The sequence below is a fragment of the Coregonus clupeaformis genome, chromosome 8 (assembly GCF_020615455.1).
Source record: "Coregonus clupeaformis isolate EN_2021a chromosome 8, ASM2061545v1, whole genome shotgun sequence".
In the NCBI taxonomy this organism is placed as follows: Eukaryota; Metazoa; Chordata; class Actinopteri; order Salmoniformes; family Salmonidae; genus Coregonus; species Coregonus clupeaformis.
This window is the reverse complement of record NC_059199.1, coordinates 51,660,044-51,680,721: the sequence shown is the minus strand read 5'-3', so window position 1 is coordinate 51,680,721 and position 20,678 is coordinate 51,660,044. Positions and strand designations below refer to the sequence as shown.

General features: G+C 47.8%; 1 protein-coding gene across 1 annotated transcript in view; it reads left to right on the top strand.

Annotated features, from left to right (window-relative positions):
• The first annotated feature begins 3,575 nt into the window (after positions 1 to 3,575).
• LOC121571919 (retinoic acid receptor beta-like) overlaps positions 3,576 to 20,678 on the top strand; it is a 225,515-nt gene continuing 208,412 nt past the window's right edge. The window contains exon 1 of the mRNA XM_041883715.2: positions 3,576 to 3,996. The gene's annotated coding sequence lies outside the window, so the exon portion shown is untranslated. The remainder of the gene's footprint in view (positions 3,997 to 20,678) is intronic.

The window sequence follows — 20,678 nt, the reverse complement described above, 5'->3', positions numbered from 1 at the left end:
GATACTGTAGTGGCTTAGTGAGTGTAGTGGATACTGTAGTGGATTAGTGAGTGGAGTGGATACTGTAGTGGATCTTAGTGTGTGTAGTGGATACTTTAGTGGATCTTAGTGTGTGTAGTGGATACTGTAGTGGATTAGTGAGTGGAGTGGATACTGTAGTGGATCTTAGTGTGTGTAGTGGATACTGTAGTGGATTAGTGAGTGGAGTGGATACTGTAGTGGATCTTAGTGTGTGTAGTGGATACTGTAGTGGCTTAGTGAGTGTAGTGGATACTGTACTGGATCTTAGTGAATGTAGTGGATACTGTAGTGGCTTAGTGAGTGTAGTGGATACTGTAGTGGATCTTAGTGTGTGTAGTGGATACTGTAGTGGATCTTAGTGTGTGTAGTGGATACTGTAGTGGATTAGTGAGTGGAGTGGATACTGTAGTGGATCTTAGTGTGTGTAGTGGATACTGTAGTGGCTTAGTGAGTGTAGTGGATACTGTACTGGATCTTAGTGAATGTAGCGGATACTGTAGTGGCTTAGTGAGTGTAGTGGATACTGTAGTGGATCTTAGTGTGTGTAGTGGATACTGTAGTGGATCTTAGTGTGTGTAGTGGATACTGTAGTGGATTAGTGAGTGGAGTGGATACTGTAGTGGATCTTAGTGTGTGTAGTGGATACTGTAGTGGCTTAGTGAGTGTAGTGGATACTGTACTGGATCTTAGTGAATGTAGTGGATACTGTAGTGGCTTAGTGAGTGTAGTGGATACTGTAGTGGATCTTATTGTGTGTAGTGGATACTGTAGTGGATCTTAGTGTGTGTAGTGGATACTGTAGTGGATTAGTGAGTGGAGTGGATACTGTAGTGGATCTTAGTGTGTGTAGTGGATACTGTAGTGGCTTAGTGAGTGTAGTGGATACTGTACTGGATCTTAGTGAATGTAGTGGATACTGTAGTGGCTTAGTGAGTGTAGTGGATACTGTAGTGGATCTTAGTGTGTGTAGTGGATACTGTAGTGGATCTTAGTGTGTGTAGTGGATACTGCAGTGGATTAGTGAGTGGAGTGGATACTGTAGTGGATCTTAGTGTGTGTAGTGGATACTGTAGTGGCTTAGTGAGTGTAGTGGATACTGTAGTGGATCTTAGTGAGTGTAGTGGATACTGTAGTGGATTAGTGAGTGGAGTGGATACTGTAGTGGATCTTAGTGTGTGTAGTGGATACTGTAGTGGCTTAGTGAGTGTAGTGGATACTGTAGTGGATCTTAGTGTGTGTAGTGGATACTGTAGTGGATCTTAGTGTGTGTAGTGGATACTGTAGTGGCTTAGTGAGTGTAGTGGATACTGTACTGGATCTTAGTGAATGTAGTGGATACTGTAGTGGCTTAGTGAGTGTAGTGGATACTGTAGTGGATCTTAGTGAATGTAGTGGATACTGTAGTGGCTTAGTGAGTGTAGTGGATACTGTAGTGGATCTTAGTGAGTGTAGTGGATACTGTAGTGGATCTTAGTGTGTGTAGTGGATACTGTAGTGGATTAGTGAGTGGAGTGGATACTGTAGTGGATCTTAGTGTGTGTAGTGGATACTGTAGTGGCTTAGTGAGTGTAGTGGATACTGTAATGGATCTTAGTGAATGTAGTGGATACTGTAGTGGCTTAGTGAGTGTAGTGGATACTGTAGTGGATCTTAGTGTGTGTAGTGGATACTGTAGTGGATCTTAGTGTGTGTAGTGGATACTGTAGTGGATTAGTGAGTGGAGTGGATACTGTAAATGTAAATGTAAATGTAGTGGATCTTAGTGAGTGTAGTGGATACTGTAGTGGATTAGTGAGTGGAGTGGATACTGAAGTGGATCTTAGTGTGTGTAGTGGATACTGTAGTGGCTTAGTGAGTGTAGTGGATACTGTAGTGGATCTTAGTGTGTGTAGTGCATACTGTAGTGGATTAGTGCGTGTAGTGGATACTGTAGTGGCTTAGTGAGTTAGCACTGTAGTGGCTTAGCACTGTTTCTGTTGCTGTGTTGGATGTGTGATTGTGTGAGTGTTTGTGTGTGTGTGTGTGTGTGTGTGTGTGTGTGTGTGTGTGTGTGTGTGTGTGTGTGTGTGTGTGTGTGTGTGTGTGTGTGTGTGTGTGTGTGTGTGTGTGTGTGTGTGTGTGTGTGTGTGTGTATGTGTGTGAAAGAGAGACTAACTGAGTGTCAGGGCCGTGTGAATAAAGCCACTCTGGTAATTGTCTGGTTCAGTTGTGAATTGGAAAGATACAATCTAAAGCTGTGAGTTGATATTGTGTCAAAAAGAGGAGTTCCCCCTCCTCTCTCTCTCTCCCTCTATCTCTCTCTTTTCTCTTCCTCTCCATCTATATCTCTCCCTTTTCTCTCTCTCGTTCTCCCTCTCTCTCTCTCTCTCCCTCTATCACTCTCCCTCTCTCTCTCGCTTCATCGCTCCTCTTTCTCTCTCTCTCTATCGCTCTGCCTTTTTCTCCCTTTCTCCCTCCGTCGCTCTCCTTTCTCTGCCTGTCTGCAGAGGAGTGGAGAGACAATATCTGTGTGAAGAAGAAGAACGCACACGCAGCCCCAGTGCTGAAGATAACAGTGGAAACATATATTTCCACTGAATGAAGCAGGTTGGGGAGAGGTGGGGGAGGAGAGAGGGGGGCTGAGGGGAAGAGAGGGGGAACATTAACAAGACAATGACACACGCTCCAATCTTTCAACTGAACTATATAATAACACCATAAGCTCCTCTGGAGGGCATGTGACGTTGTTACTGAGTAGAATTCCCAGGTTACTCCACTCTGCTGCAGGGTTTACCCAAACTGAGCATATTATATATCTCAACTTGATGCCCTGCCCTGCTCTGTAGTAGTTGAGTACAGTATACTTTCTAATTATCTTGGGGACAGTGGCTTGTTGCCAGGAAGAAGTGTCTTGGTTCTGTAATTGTGTCACTGACTTATAGCCTACTGGTTAGACAGGGAGGGATGAAGTTTAAGTTTTAAATATTTGATCATTTGATCATTATTTAATCTTCTAACATTTGCATACTGAGAGGCATGAAATCTGTCTGGGCATCTCAAAATGACAGGTTTGGCAGAAAGATGGAAGGTATTTCCATTTCTGAAAAAGTTGGTTGTTCTAAAACGGTTATTCGGCTGTCCCCATAAGACAGATAGAACCCTTTTATGTTCTAGATATAACCTTTTTTCTATGTAGGCTAACTGTCATTTCATACAGTGTGAAGATTAACCATTCCTTTGCAAAGTTTTCAGACATAAACATAGAAATGACAGCCTTTAAGATGTATTCCTCTGTGTATCATTTGCTCTATGGGTTTCCACTGAGGTCGTAGGCTACTGTTGGAAGCTGTAGAAACGGACCAAAGGTGAACGAATGGCAAGGGCATTCTGACCTCAAATAATTTACCACTGTGTTGGATAACCCTGCGCGTAAAAGGGTTTTCATTGATGCGTTACATCATTTTACAGCGTTTGACTTGCCGCGGATTGACTAAACAGTGCGTAAAAGGCGAGCAACCTTTGTAGGCTGTCTGGCTGCTGATGCAAGGCATCCGGCAGAGGCGAGGAGCCGGCGAACTACAGTCATCTATACAAACACCTGCGCCTCCTAAATATTTATGTCGTAACCGTGTCAACGGAACACGCGTTTTAATCATCTACTGTCTATCACTCGCAGGCTGACTCGAGACAAACTTGTGTACCTGCCCCTGTTTTTCTCTGACTCTGAGTGCTGTCTCGCGCTCAGCATCAGCAACAACACGCGAGAGAGTCGATGGGTCCGTAGCCACATACCGCTTGCCATAGAACCTAGTTCACCTCGCGCCAGCAATCATAGGCACGAGACACCTAGCGCTCTAGACTGTCGCTGAAACGCGTGAAGGGTCCTGGTGTCGGGCAAAGGTGAGCCCGGAGGTGAACAACGCCAACTGACAAAAAACAGTCTATTAACCGGAGAATAAACAATACGAGGATGACCGCTGTGGCGGCGGGCTGCGGGTAAGTTATTTAAAACGATGTCAACATACTCAAATGTGCCTGTCACCGTTCTATAGGCTACTGTATGTTTCTACCACAAATTGCCTTTGTGGACATAGGCCTATTGGTCGCATAGTCTATACCACAACATAATGTCGTTTGGCGGTGAATGAAACAATTCTCTGAACTTATTTACTGTGGTCATACGGTTTAACAGCGTGTCAGCTGTGAAGATGACGATGTCTACAGTAAATATGCCGGTCGTGGAGATGTATTGGTGGGTGCTCAGCCTGTCCAGTCCGTTCACACCCGGTGAAGGAGAATGTAGACTGAAGTAGGTAACAGTATGGCCTCGGGGGAAGGCTTTCTTTAATACACCTGATGATGTCTGACTTCGATAGTTGCTGAGTCTGGAATAGGCGAATATCTTAGATCTATCTATGGTCCTCTGTAGCTCAATTGGTAGATCATGGCGCTTGTAACGCCAGGGTAGTGGGTTCGATCCTCGCGACCACCCATACGCAAACATGACTGTAAGTCGCTTTGGATAAAAGCGTCTGCTAAATGGCATATTATTATAAATGGCAAATAGCCTATGCCTGGCTTGAGTCGGAGTAGGCTAGCCTGACATTTATGTTGTTGTTGTTGACAGCACATGCAGTTGCTTAGTGTTGTCTGCAGTATGGACTGTTTTGATACAGTTTGTTTGATGATGATGATGATGATGATGATGTGTCTTCCAGTTCTTCAGCAGTGGCCAATTGTATACAGTCATAAGTGAAAGAGTAATGGTAGTAATACCATGTAATAACATTGAATGCCTGGCTGACATCTTCACTGCCTTGCCTTTTTATATGATTCCTGAGCTTTGGAAATCTCTATTGCAGATAAGCAGGCCAAGTGCTCTACATAGGGCTCATTATTTGATCTGAGGAGATTGTTAGATGTTTATGCTGCATCCATATTATGTAATAAGACATGGGTAAATGGATGTTAGAAAGATGAAAGAATAGCATTTATCCATGTGTTTATAATCTAAGTGCATACACTGCCTGTATAGAGGACAACAGTGTTAGAAACACAGAAATATAAAAAAACATGCGGCATAATCAAAAGAAAACATGTGAGATCTCTGAACTGACACAATTGGGAAAGATGTAAAGGCATTTTTTCAATTCAACCATTAAACCTCTCACCCCCCCTCGCTCTCGCTCTCTCTTTCCCCCACCTTCTCTCTCATCCCCCGCCTGCCTGCTGGGTAACAACTTAATTTGAGGCAGCAGTACCTGTATCAGCCAGCCAGGCAGTCTCTTCCCTCCATCAGCCAGCCAGGCAGTCTCTTCCCTCCCTACTTTCTTCCTCTCTTCATCCTGTAGGCTAGTCATGGCTTGGCGCTAGCTGCTCTTCTTTTCAAAGCTAATTTCCAATGCCTTTCATGCCTGCTGCTGAAACCCTTTGATGTTTCTTCTACTGAAGTGGCTGCACTGCACATGCTCTGCACTATGTTAATGATCTCTGATTGACTTTGGAATCTTTTAATTAACACGCTACAACATTAGGATATCTTTCTCAACTGCAGTGTTCTCATAGCATTGTATTCTGTGGAGTACAACAGAACAAATGTTCAGAACTTTGGGCTCAAAGAATGATGTGAAATCCCATTCTAGTAGCTCCATGGTGGAATTCATGATGTGTGGTATCATCCAACTTAGTTCTGTGAGCGAAGCAGCTTGCAAACCTTGGCTGGTTGGTAATGAAGATGTTGTATATTGGGGATAATGATTAAGACTTGAGCCATACAATATTAATGAGATGAAGAAATGTATCAAAGGAGTAAACCTTGGAGATGCAATAGCCTGGAGTCCTCCCTTACATTAATAATGTTGTTAATTGTATCAGCAATTCAATGATTGCCTGCTTTTTTTATTCAGTACTTTCATGTGTAGCCTTGTGCCTAAATCAAAGCAATGTAATATTTACATACATCTTCATTATTCATTATTTACATTATTCAAATAAATGAACACTGCATTTTAAACATTAGAGGTGGGTGCATTTTTCTGACATTGAGTATATAAAAAAATTTAAGGGAAGAAAAATGTCAAATGTATAGATTCTTCATTTATCTATCTACTCCATATCCTCAATGTATCTCAAAGAATGAATAATAAGATATATTGGTTATACTCTACCACAATACATGTGATTACCAGGACCAGTCGGTAGGTGGCAAAGTGCTCTCAGGGATAAAAGCTGATCAATCAAGTTGTTTTTCTTCATGACACTTTGTTAAAGGCACCTTTCACGTTTCATTGCTGCCTCTCCCTCTATCTATCGCTCTCTTTCATCTATCTGTCTGTCTGTCTGTCTGTCTGTCTGTCTGTCTGTCTGTCTGTCTGTCTGTCTGTCTGTCTGTCTGTCTGTCTGTCTGTCTGTCTGTCTGCCTGCCTGCCTGCCTGCCTGCCTGCCTGCCTGCCTGCCTGCCTGCCTGCCTGCCTGCCTGCCTGCCTCTCTCTCTCTCTCTTCTTATCTCTCTCTTTCTCTCTCCCCTCTCTTTCTCTCTCCCCTCTCTTTCTCTCTCCCCTCTCTTTCTCTCTCCCCTCTCTTTCTCTCTCCCCTCTCTTTCTCTCTCCCCTCTCTTTCTCTCTCCCCTCTCTTTCTCTCTCCCCTCTCTCTATCTCTTTATCTCTCTGTCTCTCTCTTTCTCTCTCCCCTCTCTCTCTCTTTATCGCTCTCTCTCTCGATCTCCCCTCTCTCTCTCCTGACATTTTCATTTTGTTCTGCTGCTTATGCATTGCCTCTCCTTCAGAGACCTTGTGGTGTCTCTCTCTGTTGTCTCTTTATGTTAACGTCCATACATATGCACGTAACTTAGACCTCATAAGGAATTGATGTCTCGTCTCTCACACAACACAAGCTAGCATTGTCAATGCAAGAGTTACAGCTTGAACACCAACTTTTCGTGTCCTTACCTGTAATATGTGTTTGCAGATCCCATAGACATAAAAAGTGGGTGACGAAACATCTGTTTCTGTTACAGGAGGGGGTCGCAGTTCCGGAGCGACCCACTAGGTGTCATCCTCCGACAACCTTAGGCACCTCCTCACTCACAGTCTGGACCAATCGGTATCCTATTGGTGTCACCTGTGTCTACCTGTTCACCTGTGTATTTATGCCCTCACTTCCCTGTTTTCCCTCGCTCAGTTTTCTGTTAGTTTCTCTATGTCCAGCAGTACTACTCAGTGTCTGATCGGACACCTATGTACAGGTACTTGAGAAGTGTTCTCCCTCTTTCATTATTTGTTTCAGTCGTAGGTAGTATTTCATATTTTGGCTGTCAGCCAGTTTTTGGAGACTTATTTGCTCCACCTTTCTTTTATCGTGATAAATCCGTTATTTTGTATTCTGGCTTCGGGATCACCAGTAAAGATCCTTGTTTCACCATCTCTGCCTACTGCCTACTGATTATCCTGCACCGCACCTGGATCACACCTCACACCAACCCTTACAGTTTCAAGTTACACATGATGTGATGTGTGTGTGTAGCATGAATGTATATGTGTGTGTGTGGATGTGTGCGTGAGTGAGGACCGTGGGTGACATGCCACATTTCTTCAGCCGCCTTAGGAAGTAGAGACACTGTTGCGCCCCCTTGGACAAGTGTGGTAGTGTTGTTGGTCCATGTCAAGTCCTCGGTGATGTGGACGCTGAATAACTTCAAACTGCTGACTCTCTCTACAGCAGTCCCATTGATGTTCCCTCTGCTTCCTGAAGTCAACGATCAACTCCTGTGTTTTGCTGTCATTGAGGGAGAGGCTGTTGTCCTGGCACCACAATGCCAGTTCACTTACCTCCTCCCTATAGGCTGACTCGTCGTTGTTGGTTATTAAGCCTACAACCATGGTGTCGTCAGCACACTTGATGATGGAGTTGGTGTCGTGCAAAGCCACACAGTCGTGGATGAACAGGGAGTACAGCAGAGGGCTGTGGACACACACCCCTGGGGGTCCTCTGTGTTAAGAGTCAGTGTGGAGGAGGTGTTGTTGCCAATCCTCACAGCCTGTGGTCTGCCCGTCAGGAAGTCCAGGATGCAGTTGCAGAGGGTGGTGTCCAGACCCAGGGCTCTGAGTGTCACAAACCGGGCTAGAAACTCCGGTCTCAGATGTGGAGAGCTGGGGGTACTACCCCTTAGCCACAGAGGAGGTGTTGTAGGACCCAAATGAAACACCCAAGGCAATACTCCAGGCAAGTAGATTTAATGTTCCAAAACAGGAGGCAAAACAAAACAACTCCACGAGGGGAGAAAAACAAACTAAAGATAACTTTGAACAACTTACTAGGACAGACACGGTGGGACAAAGCAGGAGACACATAGTCAGGACGCAATAACCAAGTGAGAAACAAGGGGAAAACACACAGCTAAAATACACAAGGGGAAACAAGGCACAGGTGACCTGGATCAAGCTAATTAGGACACATGAGGAAGAACTAAGGCAGAGGGGAACACAGATGACCTCTAGAGGCCCGGAGACAAACAGGAGGCAGGAAGCTGACACACACGAGGAAGAACTAAGGCAGAGGGGAACACAGATGACCTCTAGAGGCCCGGAGACAAACAGGAGGCCGGAAGCTGACAGGACCCCCTCCTCTAGGAACGACTCCTGACGTTCCTTCCAGAACACCCTGGCCCCAGGGTGCGAAAATCTCGGATCAAACCTGGGTCCAGGATGTCCCTGGCTGGAACCCAGGAGCGCTCCTCCGGCCCGTAGCCCTCCCAGTCCACCAGATACTGCAGAGAGTTCTGGACCCTCCGGGAGTCCAGTATCCGGCGGACTGTGTAGGCTGGCTGGCCGTCAATGATCCTGGGAGGTGGCGGGGGTCTGCGTGGGGGGCAAAGGGAGAAGACAAGACAGGTTTAAGGAGTGAAACATGGAAAGTGGGGTTAACTCTAAGGGAGCGAGGGAGAACCAAACGATACGACACAGGGTTAACCTTTCTAGCAATGCGGAAAGGCCCGATGTATCTCTGGGAAAGCTTCCTGGATTCGACCCGGAGGGGCAGGTTCTTTGTGGCCAACCAAACTCTCTGACCAGCTCGGAAACTAGGGGCGTCCGGCGGTGGCGATTAGCCTGACTTTGGTATCTCTGGGAGGTCCGAAGGAGGGCACGCCTGGCCTTCTTCCAGGTCCGCCTACAGCGTTGGACAAAGCGCTGGGCCGAGGGAACACCAACTTGCGCCTCCTCCTCTGGAAACAATGGAGGGTTGTAACCGAACTGGCATTCGAAGGGGGACAATCCGGTGGCTGAGGACTGGAGGGTGTTGTGGGCATATTCAGCCCAAATGATATAGGTGGCCCAAGACGTGGGATTACTGGCTGCCATACACCGCAGGGTGGTCTCCAGATCCTGATTAATCCGTTCCGTTTGGCCATTAGACTCTGGATGGAACCCCGACGATAGGCTGGCTGTGGCCCCAACAAGCCTGCAGAAGGCCCCCAAAACCGGGACGAGAATTGGGGACCTCGGTCAGAGACCACGTCCAGGGGAATACCAAATATCCGGAAGACATGGTTCATGAGGAGCTCAGCAGTCTCCTTAGCCGAGGGCAGCTTGGGCAGGGGAATAAACCGGGCAGCCTTAGAGAACCGGTCTACCACCACTAGGATGACGGTGTTGCCCTGGGATAGAGGAAGTCCCGTAACAAAGTCCAGAGAAAGGTGTGACCATGGCCTTCGAGGAACAGGTAAGGGATGGAGCAGTCCCTGGGGTCGCTGGCGTGTCGACTTTCCCTGGTTGCACACAGGGCAGGCCTCAACATAGACCTGCACGTCCTTCTTGATGGACGGCCACCAAAACCGCCGTCGGAGGAACTCCAGTGTGCGAGCACTGCCTGGATGGCATGTCAAGGGCGACTCATGACCCCACTGCAAGACGCGGCCCCGAACAGAGAGAGGAACGTACAGGCGACCGGCAGGACCACCGCCTGGATCGGGCTCCTGGACAAGAGCTTCTCGTACCCCTCTTTCTAGTTCCCACTGAAGAGGTGCGACGATCCTAGACCTCGGAATAATCGATGCCAAGGGCTTCTCTTGTAACTCGGGAGAATAGACTCGAGACAGAGCATCCGGCTTGACGTTCTTGGTGCCAGGTCGGTAAGTCAGGAGGAACTGGAATCGATTAAAGAAAAGGGACCATCGTGCTTGCCGAGGGTTCATCCGCTTAGCCTGTTGGAGATATTCCAGGTTCTTGTGGTCTGTGAGAACTGGAAAGGGTGCTGAGCCCCCTCAAGCCAATGGCGCCACTCTTCCAATTCCAGTTTTACCGCAAGCAACTCTAGATCCCCCACGTGGTAGTTGCGCTCGGCCTCAGACAGGCGGCGAGACATGAAGGCACAAGGGTGTAATCTCCCATCCGCACCCCTCTGTGACAGGACGGCTCCCACCCCCACCTCTGAGGCGTCCACCTCCACCACGAAAGGTCTCTCTGGGTCAGGGGTCACCAGAATCGGAGCCGACGTGAAGCGGCGCTTGAGATCCTCGAAGGCCCCTGCTGCTTCCGGACCCCAGTGAATCTTGGTCCCTCCTCCCTTGGTAAGCGTCGTCAAGGGGGCTACCACCGAGCTGAAATTCTTAATGAACTTCCGATAGAAGTTAGAAAAGCCAATGAACCGTTGAACCTCCTTGACCGTGGCAGGTGTGGGCCAATCGTGGACCGCCTTGACCTTCTTGGGATCCATCTCTAGGTGCCCGGGAGTGACAATAAACCCGAGAAACTGAGTCTGAGAAACATGAAATTCACACTTCTCAGGCTTAACGTAGAGGTGATTGTCAAGGAGCCTCTGGAGAACCCTGCTAACATGCCCTTCATGCTCCTTCAGTGACCTCGAGAAGATGAGGATATCGTCCAGGTACACGAAGACGAACAGATTAAGCATATCCCGGAGAACATCATTAATCAGGGCTTGGAATACTGCGGGGGCATTGGTGAGCCCGAAACGGCATCACCCGATATTCATAGTGCCCCGTGGGCGTGTTGAAACGCCGTCTTCCATTCGTCTCCTTGCCGGATCCGCACGAGATGGTAAGCATTGCGGAGATCCAGCTTAGTAAAAATGGAAGCCCCTTGAAGCAGCTCAAAAGCAGTGGCCATGAGAGGAAGGGGGTATCGATTCCGAACCGTGATCTTGTTGAGTCCCCGTAATCAATACAAGGCCTAAGACCCCCGTCTTTCTTTTTCAACAAAAAAGAAGCCCGCCAGCCGGGGGAAGTAGAGGCATAGATGAGGCCGGCTGCCAAGGACTCCTTAATGTAGGTGTCCATAGCTGCGTGCTCGGGGAGGACAAGGAAAAGATCCGACCTCTAGGAGGGCAGCACCCAGGGAGTAGATCAATGGCACAGTCATACGTGCGATGAGGCGGTAAGGAAGTAGCCCGGGCCTTGCTGAACACTGCCTTGAACCGATGGTAAACACTGGGGACTCGGGAGACGTCAACAGACTCTTGAAACTGGGTACTAGGGGCTGAGGGACTCTGAAGCATGCAGGTGAGTTGGCAGGCGGGACCCCAGCTTAGAATGGTGCCCGTAGGCCAGTCGATCTGGGGATTATGTCTGCATAGCCAAGGGTGACCCAGGATAATAGGATACTCGGGAGAGTCAATGAGATAGAAGGTCTCCTCCTGCTGGTGTTGAGAGATGGTAAGTCGCAGGGACTGAGTCGCCTCGGTAACCTTTCCTGGTGCCAGAGGTCTGCCATCTAAGGCTGTAACTGCCTGGGGTTGAGGAAGTAGTTGGGTAGGGATCTTAAGTTCCTTAGCCAAGGTTACATCCAGGAAATCACCTGCGGCACCGGAATCGATCATAGCCTGGACCCGATGCTGGTGGCCCCCCAGGACAGAGTGGCTGGAATAGCCAGGACAGCGTTAGTAGGAGGCGCTCTAACTCTCCCCCATCACAGCCCTCCTGTAGCTGGGCGGGGACAGGCGTTTCAAAGCTCGGGGCAAGTGGAGCGGAAGTGGCCGGCAACCCCGCAGTAGAGGCACCGACGTTCCCTCATGCGACGTTCCCTTTCGTTGGGAGAAAGCCTGGAACGGCCTAACTGCATGCTCTCCGGGGAATCCTGGAGCAGTTCAGGAGCCGGGGCAGCTCTGAATGACGGAGTCCAAACAGGAGAAACAGAGCTGCTCAGAGGAACTTGGGAATGAGACACCTGACGGCGAGCCGTTCTCCGCTCTCTTAGACGATTGTCCAGGCGGATGGCCAAGGCTATGAGGGACTCGAGATCACCAGCTGGTTCTCGGGTGGCTAACTCATCTTGAAGGGGCTCAGATAACCCTCCCTGAAAGCAGACCCTCAGCGCTTCATCATTCCATCCGCTCCTTGCTGCTATGGTCCGGAAATCAATGGCAAAATCTGCCGTGCTTGGGGCCCCCTGACGGGAGAGACAGTAGGCGCTTGGAAGCCTCCCGCCCACTGACAGGATGATCGAACACCCGCTTGAACTCTTCTACAAATGCAGCGTGGGAGTCACAACAGGCCTCCTGGGACTGCCACACCGCAGAAGCCCAGGCGAGCGCCTTGTCTGAAAGAAGGGTAATGATGTAGGCAATCTTGGAACGGTCTGTGGGAAAACTTGAGGGTTGGAGCTCGAAGGTGAGGGAGCATTGGGTGAGGAAACCCTGGCAAGAGCTTGGATCCCCAGAAAAGGGCTTGGGAGGTGGTAGTCGGGGCTCCGCCAACCGAGACGACCTGTCGTCACTGGGGGGTGACCTGGGGGAAGGGAGAGGACCAGGGAGGCGTTCAAAGAGCTGGCGGAGGGAACTCATCATTTCGGCCAGGAGTTGAGAATGACTAGCCATCAGCTCCTCTTGTCGGCTGAGAACGGCTTCATGGCGCTGGAAAGAAGCCTCATGTCGAGTGATCACCGCCAACAGGTCCGGGGAACTGAGTGTTTCTGGGTCCATGATTGACTTGGTTATTCTGTCACAAACCGGGCTAGAAACTCCGGTCTCAGATGTGGAGAGCTGGGGGTACTACCCCTTAGCCACAGAGGAGGTGTTGTAGGACCCAAATGAAACACCCAAGGCAATACACCAGGCAAGTAGATTTAATGTTCCAAAACAGGAGGCAAAACAAAACAACTCCACGAGGGGAGAAAAACAAACTAAAGATAACTTTGAACAACTTACTAGGACAGACACGGTGGGACAAAGCAGGAGACACATAGTCAGGACGCAATAACCAAGTGAGAAACAAGGGGAAAACACACAGCTAAAATACACAAGGGGAAACAAGGCACAGGTGACCTGGATCAAGCTAATTAGGACACATGAGGAAGAACTAAGGCAGAGGGGAACACAGATGACCTCTAGAGGCCCGGAGACAAACAGGAGGCAGGAAGCTGACACACACGAGGAAGAACTAAGGCAGAGGGGAACACAGATGACCTCTAGAGGCCCGGAGACAAACAGGAGGCCGGAAGCTGACACTGAGCTTGGTGTCGAGCTTGGAGGGAACATTAGTGTTGAATTCTGAACTGTAGTCAATGAACAGCATTCTCACATAGGTGTTCCTCTTGTCCAGATGTGATACGGCCGTGTGAATAGAAATGGAAATTGCATCTTCCGTGGATCTGTTGGCGCGGTAGGCAAATTGGAGTGGGTCCAGTGTGCCTGGCATGCTGGCCTGGATGTGGGCCATGACCAGCCTCTCGAAGCACATCATTATGACCGGGGTGAGTGTGGCGGGGCGATATTCATTTGGCCATGTCACCTTTTTTTCTTGGGCACTGGGACGATGGTGGTCTCCTTGAAGCAGGTGGGGACTACAGCCTGGGACAGGGACAGGTTGAAGATGTCAGAGAAGACTCCCACCAGCTGGTCAGCACACACTCTGAGGACACGGCCAGGGATGCCATCTGGGCCGGCGGCTTTGTGAGGACTCACTCTTTTGAGAGGGGAGGGGAGGGGAGGGGAGGGGAGGGGAGGGGGAGCAGAGGAGGGGGATGAGGGGAGAGGATAGTAGTGTAGAGCTGGGGAGATGTCAGACAATGAGATGTCAAACATCAAAAGGTTTGAATTTAGATCTGTGACGGCTTCATCTCCGAACCTATTTCTGTCGGCAGAAGGGAAGGCATAGACAAAAGCAATTTTTTATTATCTTATTCTGTATCGTAGTTTCCTAAATTAAACCCTTGCTACCTACTGTATCATGTAACATAATAAATTCATGAGGGGAAGCATGGCTAAATATGATGTAACTGAACATACTGTATATAGACTCTCCCAAAATATATTTGATTGTACATATGCTAATTCATCGTCCTAATTAGGTATTTTATAAATACCAATGACACCGCAACATTGTATTATCTTATCTCTCATTGCACACGGCAAATCACAGTATAATTTAAATCATAACGAGAAGGGAAAACAGACGTAAATGAGTAAGACAAACCATGTAATATCGATAGTCAAAGAGAGAAAGAGAGAGGGAGAGAGAGAGAGAGAGAGAGAGGATGAGAAAGAGAGGAGAGCGAGAGAGAGAAGGCTTTGATGGCAGTCCCGGCTCTGGGAATCCTCCTGTGCCTTGAGGGGAAAACTCCCCTCCTCCTCTCCTCTCCTCCCCACACCCCTCACATAGCATCAATAATGAATGGAAGATATCTTGTTCAGTGGAAGGCAGAACTGAGCTGGCATACTGATTTCTTTGACGTTGTCAGTGAGTGAACCTTATGTAAAAATTGCATCAGGGTCTGTGTTTGCTTTGCTTCATTAAATCTATGGCTCGTTGGTTCTTGAGTGTTGTCAGATTATGGAAATTGAAGTATAAGAGTGTGTTAAACACAAATAGTACACATTCTGGCCTTGGTTTTCTTTCTCAAATTTTTTTTCTCAGATCTTTTATTTTTATTTAGTATTTTATTTCACCTTTATTTAACTAGACAAGTCAATTTAGAACAAATTCCTATTTACAATGACGGCCTTCCAAGAGGCAAAAGGCCTCCTGCGGGGATGGGGGCTGTGATTAAAAAGACAAATGTAGGACAAAACACACATCACGACAAGAGAGACACCACAAGACCTAAGACAACAACACAGCATGGCAGCAACACATGACAACACAGCATGGTAGCAGCACAACATGGTAGCAGCACAAACATGGTACAAACATTGTTAGGCACAGACAACAGCACAAAGGGCAAAAAGGTAGAGACAACAATACATCACGCGAAGCAGCCACAAGCTTCAGTAAGAGTGTCCATGAGTCTTTGAACGTAGAGATGGAGATAAAAATGTCCAGTTTGAGTGTTTTTTGCAGCTCGTTCCAGTCACTAGCTGCAGCGAACTGAAAAGAGGAGCGACCCAGGGATGTGTGTGTTTGGGGACCTTTAACAGAATGTGACTGGCAGAACGGGTGTTGTATGTGGAGGATGAGGGCTGCAATAGGTATCTCAGATAGGGGGGAGTGAGGCCTAAGAGGGTTTGATAAATAAGCATCAACCAGTGGGTCTTGCGTCGGATATACAGAGATGGCCAGTTTAGGAGTATAGAGTGCAGTGATGTGTCCTATAAGGAGCATTGGTGGCAAATCTGATGGCCGAATGGTAAAGAACATCTAGCCGCTCGAGAGCACCCTTACCTGCTGATCTATAAATTACGTCTCCGTAATCTAGCATGAGTAGGATGGTAATCTGAATCAGGGTTAGTTTGGCAGCTGGGGTGAAAGAGGAGCGATTACGATAGAGGAAACCAAGTCTAGATTTAACCTTAGCCTGCAGCTTGGATATGTGCTGAGAGAAGGACAGTGTACCGTCTAGCCATACTCCCAGGTACTTGTATGAGGTGACTACCTCAAGCTCTAAACCCTCAGAGGTAGTAATCACACCGGTGGGGGGAGGGGCATTCTTCTTACCAAACCACATTACCTTTGTTTTGGAGGTGTTTAGAACAAGGTTAAGGGCAGAGAAAGCTTGTTGAACACTAGGAAAGCTTTGTTGTAGAGCGTTTAACACAAAACCTGGGGAGGGGCCAGCTGAGTATAAGACTGTATCATCTGCATATAAATGGTTGAGAGAGCTTCCTATTGCCTGAGCTATGTTGAGTATAGCATGGCTTGTATTGCAGCAGCATCTTTACTAGGGCGTTAACTCTGTTTCAATGACATTGTAATTATATTGTAATGACATAGTTATTACCATAGTCCTTGATGTGAAATTTGCTATTGTGACCTAAATGTCATTCAGCATTGACTTACAAATGATTACAATTGAGTTAATTTCAAGTGCTTATTGATGCCACAAAACCTCAGTTCAGAGTGTAGTCTACACTAAGCGATGTGGATGAATTAATCAAACATGTGAAGCATGTTTCTCACCTCTTTGCAAAACCATCTATTAAATGCTTATGACACGTTTCTCTGCGTCTGAGGGGAGACGAGAAGCCAACGTTAATTCAGTGTGATGGTTATGTTAGACGTGGATCCATCACTGGCTCGTTCATGTTCCGCTACTGAGCTACACTCCCCCTCCTGCATTCGAACTATTTTAATAGAGAGAAGAGAGAGAGAGGGTGGGGGGAAGGAGAGAGAAAGAGAGTGAGAGAAAGGGGGGAGGGAAAGAGAGAAAGTGAGAGCGACAGAGAGAGAGAGGAGGTGTGATGGGATTTCTCCTCTCAGCAGATGTTAATTTAAGGGCATGTTATTCTGCTTTAAATACAGTATTCATTAGCAATGCAATTTACTTCCCATGCTCATCTGAATAATCCTCTTTGTTACCTAATGCTCTGGCATTTCAGCCACGCGCAACTGCAGTATGGGTACAGGCACACGACTCGTACTATAGCGAGAGAGCACTCGCTCCCTTTACTCGTTCCCATCTCTCGCTCCAATCTCTCTCTGCCTTTTTGGTTCCAGATAGGTTCCAGGTAGGGTTTTCCTACAGTACGGGGACAGCCGGAGAACCGTTTTAGGTTCCAGATAGCACCTTTTATCTCGCTTCAGTCATGTCAATCCTGTTCAACATCTTTAAAGTTAATTTGCCTTGCGTGCACACTGATTTCGTCACGTTTCACCGTTGTTGTGAGTACAGCATTCAGTCTGGTTTAATCAGTTCATGGGACTGCAGCTGCAAAAACAAGCGTGCTCCTTGATGTAGGCCATGCATACAAGGCTGAGAACCATCAATGGAGGTTTACTGTGGTTTACTTTTCCTGTTGTGTAAATGTTTTGATGAGAGTAATGTGAGTTTTATATAATCAAAGTTTACTCTCAGCAGCAACCAATAGTATGTGAGTATTTAGTTTTGTAACCAATAGTATGTGAGTATTTCGTTTTGTAACCATGAATCATATACTGTATTTATAACAGTGCACGTGTGCTATATGATTAATTCATACAGTAGCCTATATCTGTCAGGGGTTTGATTGACACCAAGGATTTACATGTCACACCTGTGACACAGAGGTTGTGTGAGTGTGAGTTCGAGTGTGTGTGTGTTGTGTAAAGGGCAGATTTTCTGGCCTAAACCATATGTATTTGACAATATACACTGTATAGGCCTATATACAGTATATACAGTTGAAGTCGGAAGTTTACATACACCTTAGCCAAATACATTTAAACTAATTTAATCCTAGTAAAAATTCCCTGTTTTGGGTCAGTTAGGATCACCACTTTATTTTAAGAATGTGAAATGTCAGAATAATAGTAGAGAGAATGATTTATTTCAGCTTTTATTTCTTTCATCACATTCACAGTGGGTCAGAAGTTTACATACACTCAATTAGTATTTGGTAGCATTGCCTTTAAATTATTGAACTTGGGTCAAACGTTTTGGGTAGCCTTCCACAAGCTTCCCACAATAAGTTGGGTGAATTTTGGACCATTCCTCCTGACAGAGCTGGTGTAACTGAGTCAGTATTGTAGGCCTCCTTGCTCGCACACGCTTTTTCAGTTCTGCCCACACATTTTCTATAGGATTGAAGTCAGGGCTTTGTGATGGCCACTCCAATACCTTGACTTTGTTGTCCTTAAGCCATTTCGTCACAACTTTGGAAGTATGCTTGGGATCATTGCCCATTTGGAAGAACCATTTGCGACCAAGCTTTAACTTCCTGACTGATGTCTTGAGATGTTGCTTCAATATATCCACATAATTTTCCTTCCTCATGATGCCATCTATTTTGTGAAGTGCACCAGTCCCTCCTGCAGCAAGCACCCCCACAGCATGATGCTGCCACCCCCGTGCTTCATGGTTGGGATGGTGTTCTTCGGCTTGCAAGCACCCCTTTTTCCTCCAAACATAAAAATGGTCATTATGGCCAAACAGTTCTATTTTCATCAGACCAGAGGACATTTCTCCAAAAAGTACGATCTTTGTCCGCATGTGCAGTCTGGCTTTTTTATGGCGGTTTTGGAGCAGTGGCTTCTTCCTTGCTGAGCGGCCTTTCAGGTTATGTCGATATAGGACTCGTTTTACTGTGGATATAGATACTTTTGTACCTGTTTCCTCCAGCATCTTCACAAGGTCCTTTGCTGTTGTTCTGGGATTGATTTGCACTTTTCGCACCAAAGTACGTTCATCTCTAGGAGACGGAACGTGTCTCCTTCCTGAGCGGTATGACGGCTGAGTGGTCCCATGGTGTTTATACTTGCGTACTATTGTTTGTACTGTCATGATTTAACTGGATTTGAACCCAAATGCAGACAACTACAGCGAGCCAGAGAAGGTTTAACAGGTTTATTTACAAAGTTCAATTTGTCCAGGTTTCCAATAATAGGGGAAGAGCAAGTCCAGGTTTACAGGGAGGGTAACAGATCCAGGTTCAGAGCAGGTGTGGTACCGTAATGTCCTAGTGTCCGTGGTGAGTCCAAAAGGGAGGTCCGGTAGTGGAAAGCAGGATGGTGGTGGCAGGAGTGAAGCGGAGGCAGGAGTCAGGTTCCAATAATATGGTCGTCTTGACTATGATCTGACGATGAGTGGCAAGTTTGACCGAGTCTTAAAGGCTGAGGTGATTATGGTGAATGAGCTGCAGCTGGAACCCTGACTCCCGCACACCAGACTTCACTCCTGCAATCAAGGACAGACAGAGGGGAGGGGGAGAGCAGAGAGAGAGCTACCTAGCAGCAGTAGGCCTAACAGTACCCCCCCCTCTACGAACGCCACCTGGCGGCCGACAGGGTTTATCGGGATGTAACCTATGAAATTCACGGACCAGAGCAGGATCCGCAATGAAGCTCCTGGGCACCCAGGAACGTTCCTCAGGACCATAACCCTCCCAATCCACCAGGTACTGGAAACCAAGACCCCGGCGGCGAACATCCAGAAGTTGCCGGACAGTGTAGACAGGACCCCCTCCCACGATCCTGGGCGGAGGAGGGGGACGAGAGGGCGGGCACAGAGGGCTAACCGACACAGGCTTAATCTGGGAAACATGAAAAGTGGAATGAACCCGTAGGGAGGCAGGAAGCTGTAGCTTAACCGCGCAGGGGTTAACAATAGACAGTATCTTGAACGGTCCTATAAAACGCGGCGCCATCTTCTTAGACTCCACTTTCAATGGAAGATCACGTGACTTAAGCCATACCTCTTGACCAGGAGAGTAACCGGGAGCCTGGGACCGGTGACGGTTGGCTTGCCTCTGCATGTACGACGAAGCTCGGGACAGAGCTACCCTGGCCTTCCTCCAGACCTTGAAGCAGCGGCGCATGTGGGACTGCACCGATGGTACCGCCAGTCCCCTCTCTTGAGAAGGGAACAGGGGAGGTTGATAACCCAGAGCACACAGAAAGGGAGACAAACCAGAGGAAGCGTTAGTCAAGGTGTTATGAGCATATTCCACCCAGGGGAGCATGGAGCTCCATGACCCAGGGTTAGACCCTGTGACACAGCGGAGAGCGGTCTCCATCTCCTGGTTCGCTCTCTCGGCTTGCCCGTTGGTCTGGGGGTGATATCCAGAGGACAGGCTGGATGTGATGCCCAAAGCTTTACAGAAAGCTTTCCATACCTGGGAGACAAACTGGGGACCCCTGTCAGAGACATTATCAGTGGGTAGACCATGAGAGCGGAACACATGTTCAACCAAAATATCAGCCGTCTCTCTGGCAGTGGGCAGTTTAGGTAGGGCCAAAAAATGAGCGAACTTAGAAAAACGATCAATCACAGTAAGAATGACAGTCTTTCCAGACGAGGGGGGAAGTCCAGTGACAAAATCCATAGCAATGTGCGACCAGGGCCGGCTGGGTATTGGCAGAGGTCGTAGATGACCAGCGCTGGCCTGGGTGGAGTTCTTACTTCGTGCACATACCGTACAAGCAGCAATGAAGGCTCGAATGTTCGCCTCCATCCTGGGCCACCAGAACTTCCGTCGCACAAAGTCAAGGGTCCGCGTAACTCCAGGGTGACAGGTAAGGGGAGACGAGTGAGCCCACTGAAGTACCTGGGAGCGAGCAGACTCAGGGACAAACAACCGGTTAGGAGGACCCCTCCCAGGGTCAGCTTGATGATGTTGAGCCTGTCTAACAATCCCTTCGATGTCACATGTGATGGCCGCAATACTGCAGGTAGGAGGCAAGATGGGTTCAGGGTTACTACCAGTATCAACAGCCGAATGAACACGAGACAGGGCGTCAGGCTTGACGTTGTGTGACCCAGGACGGTAAGACAGAGAAAAATTGAATCTCCCAAAAAATAGTGCCCACCTGGCTTGAC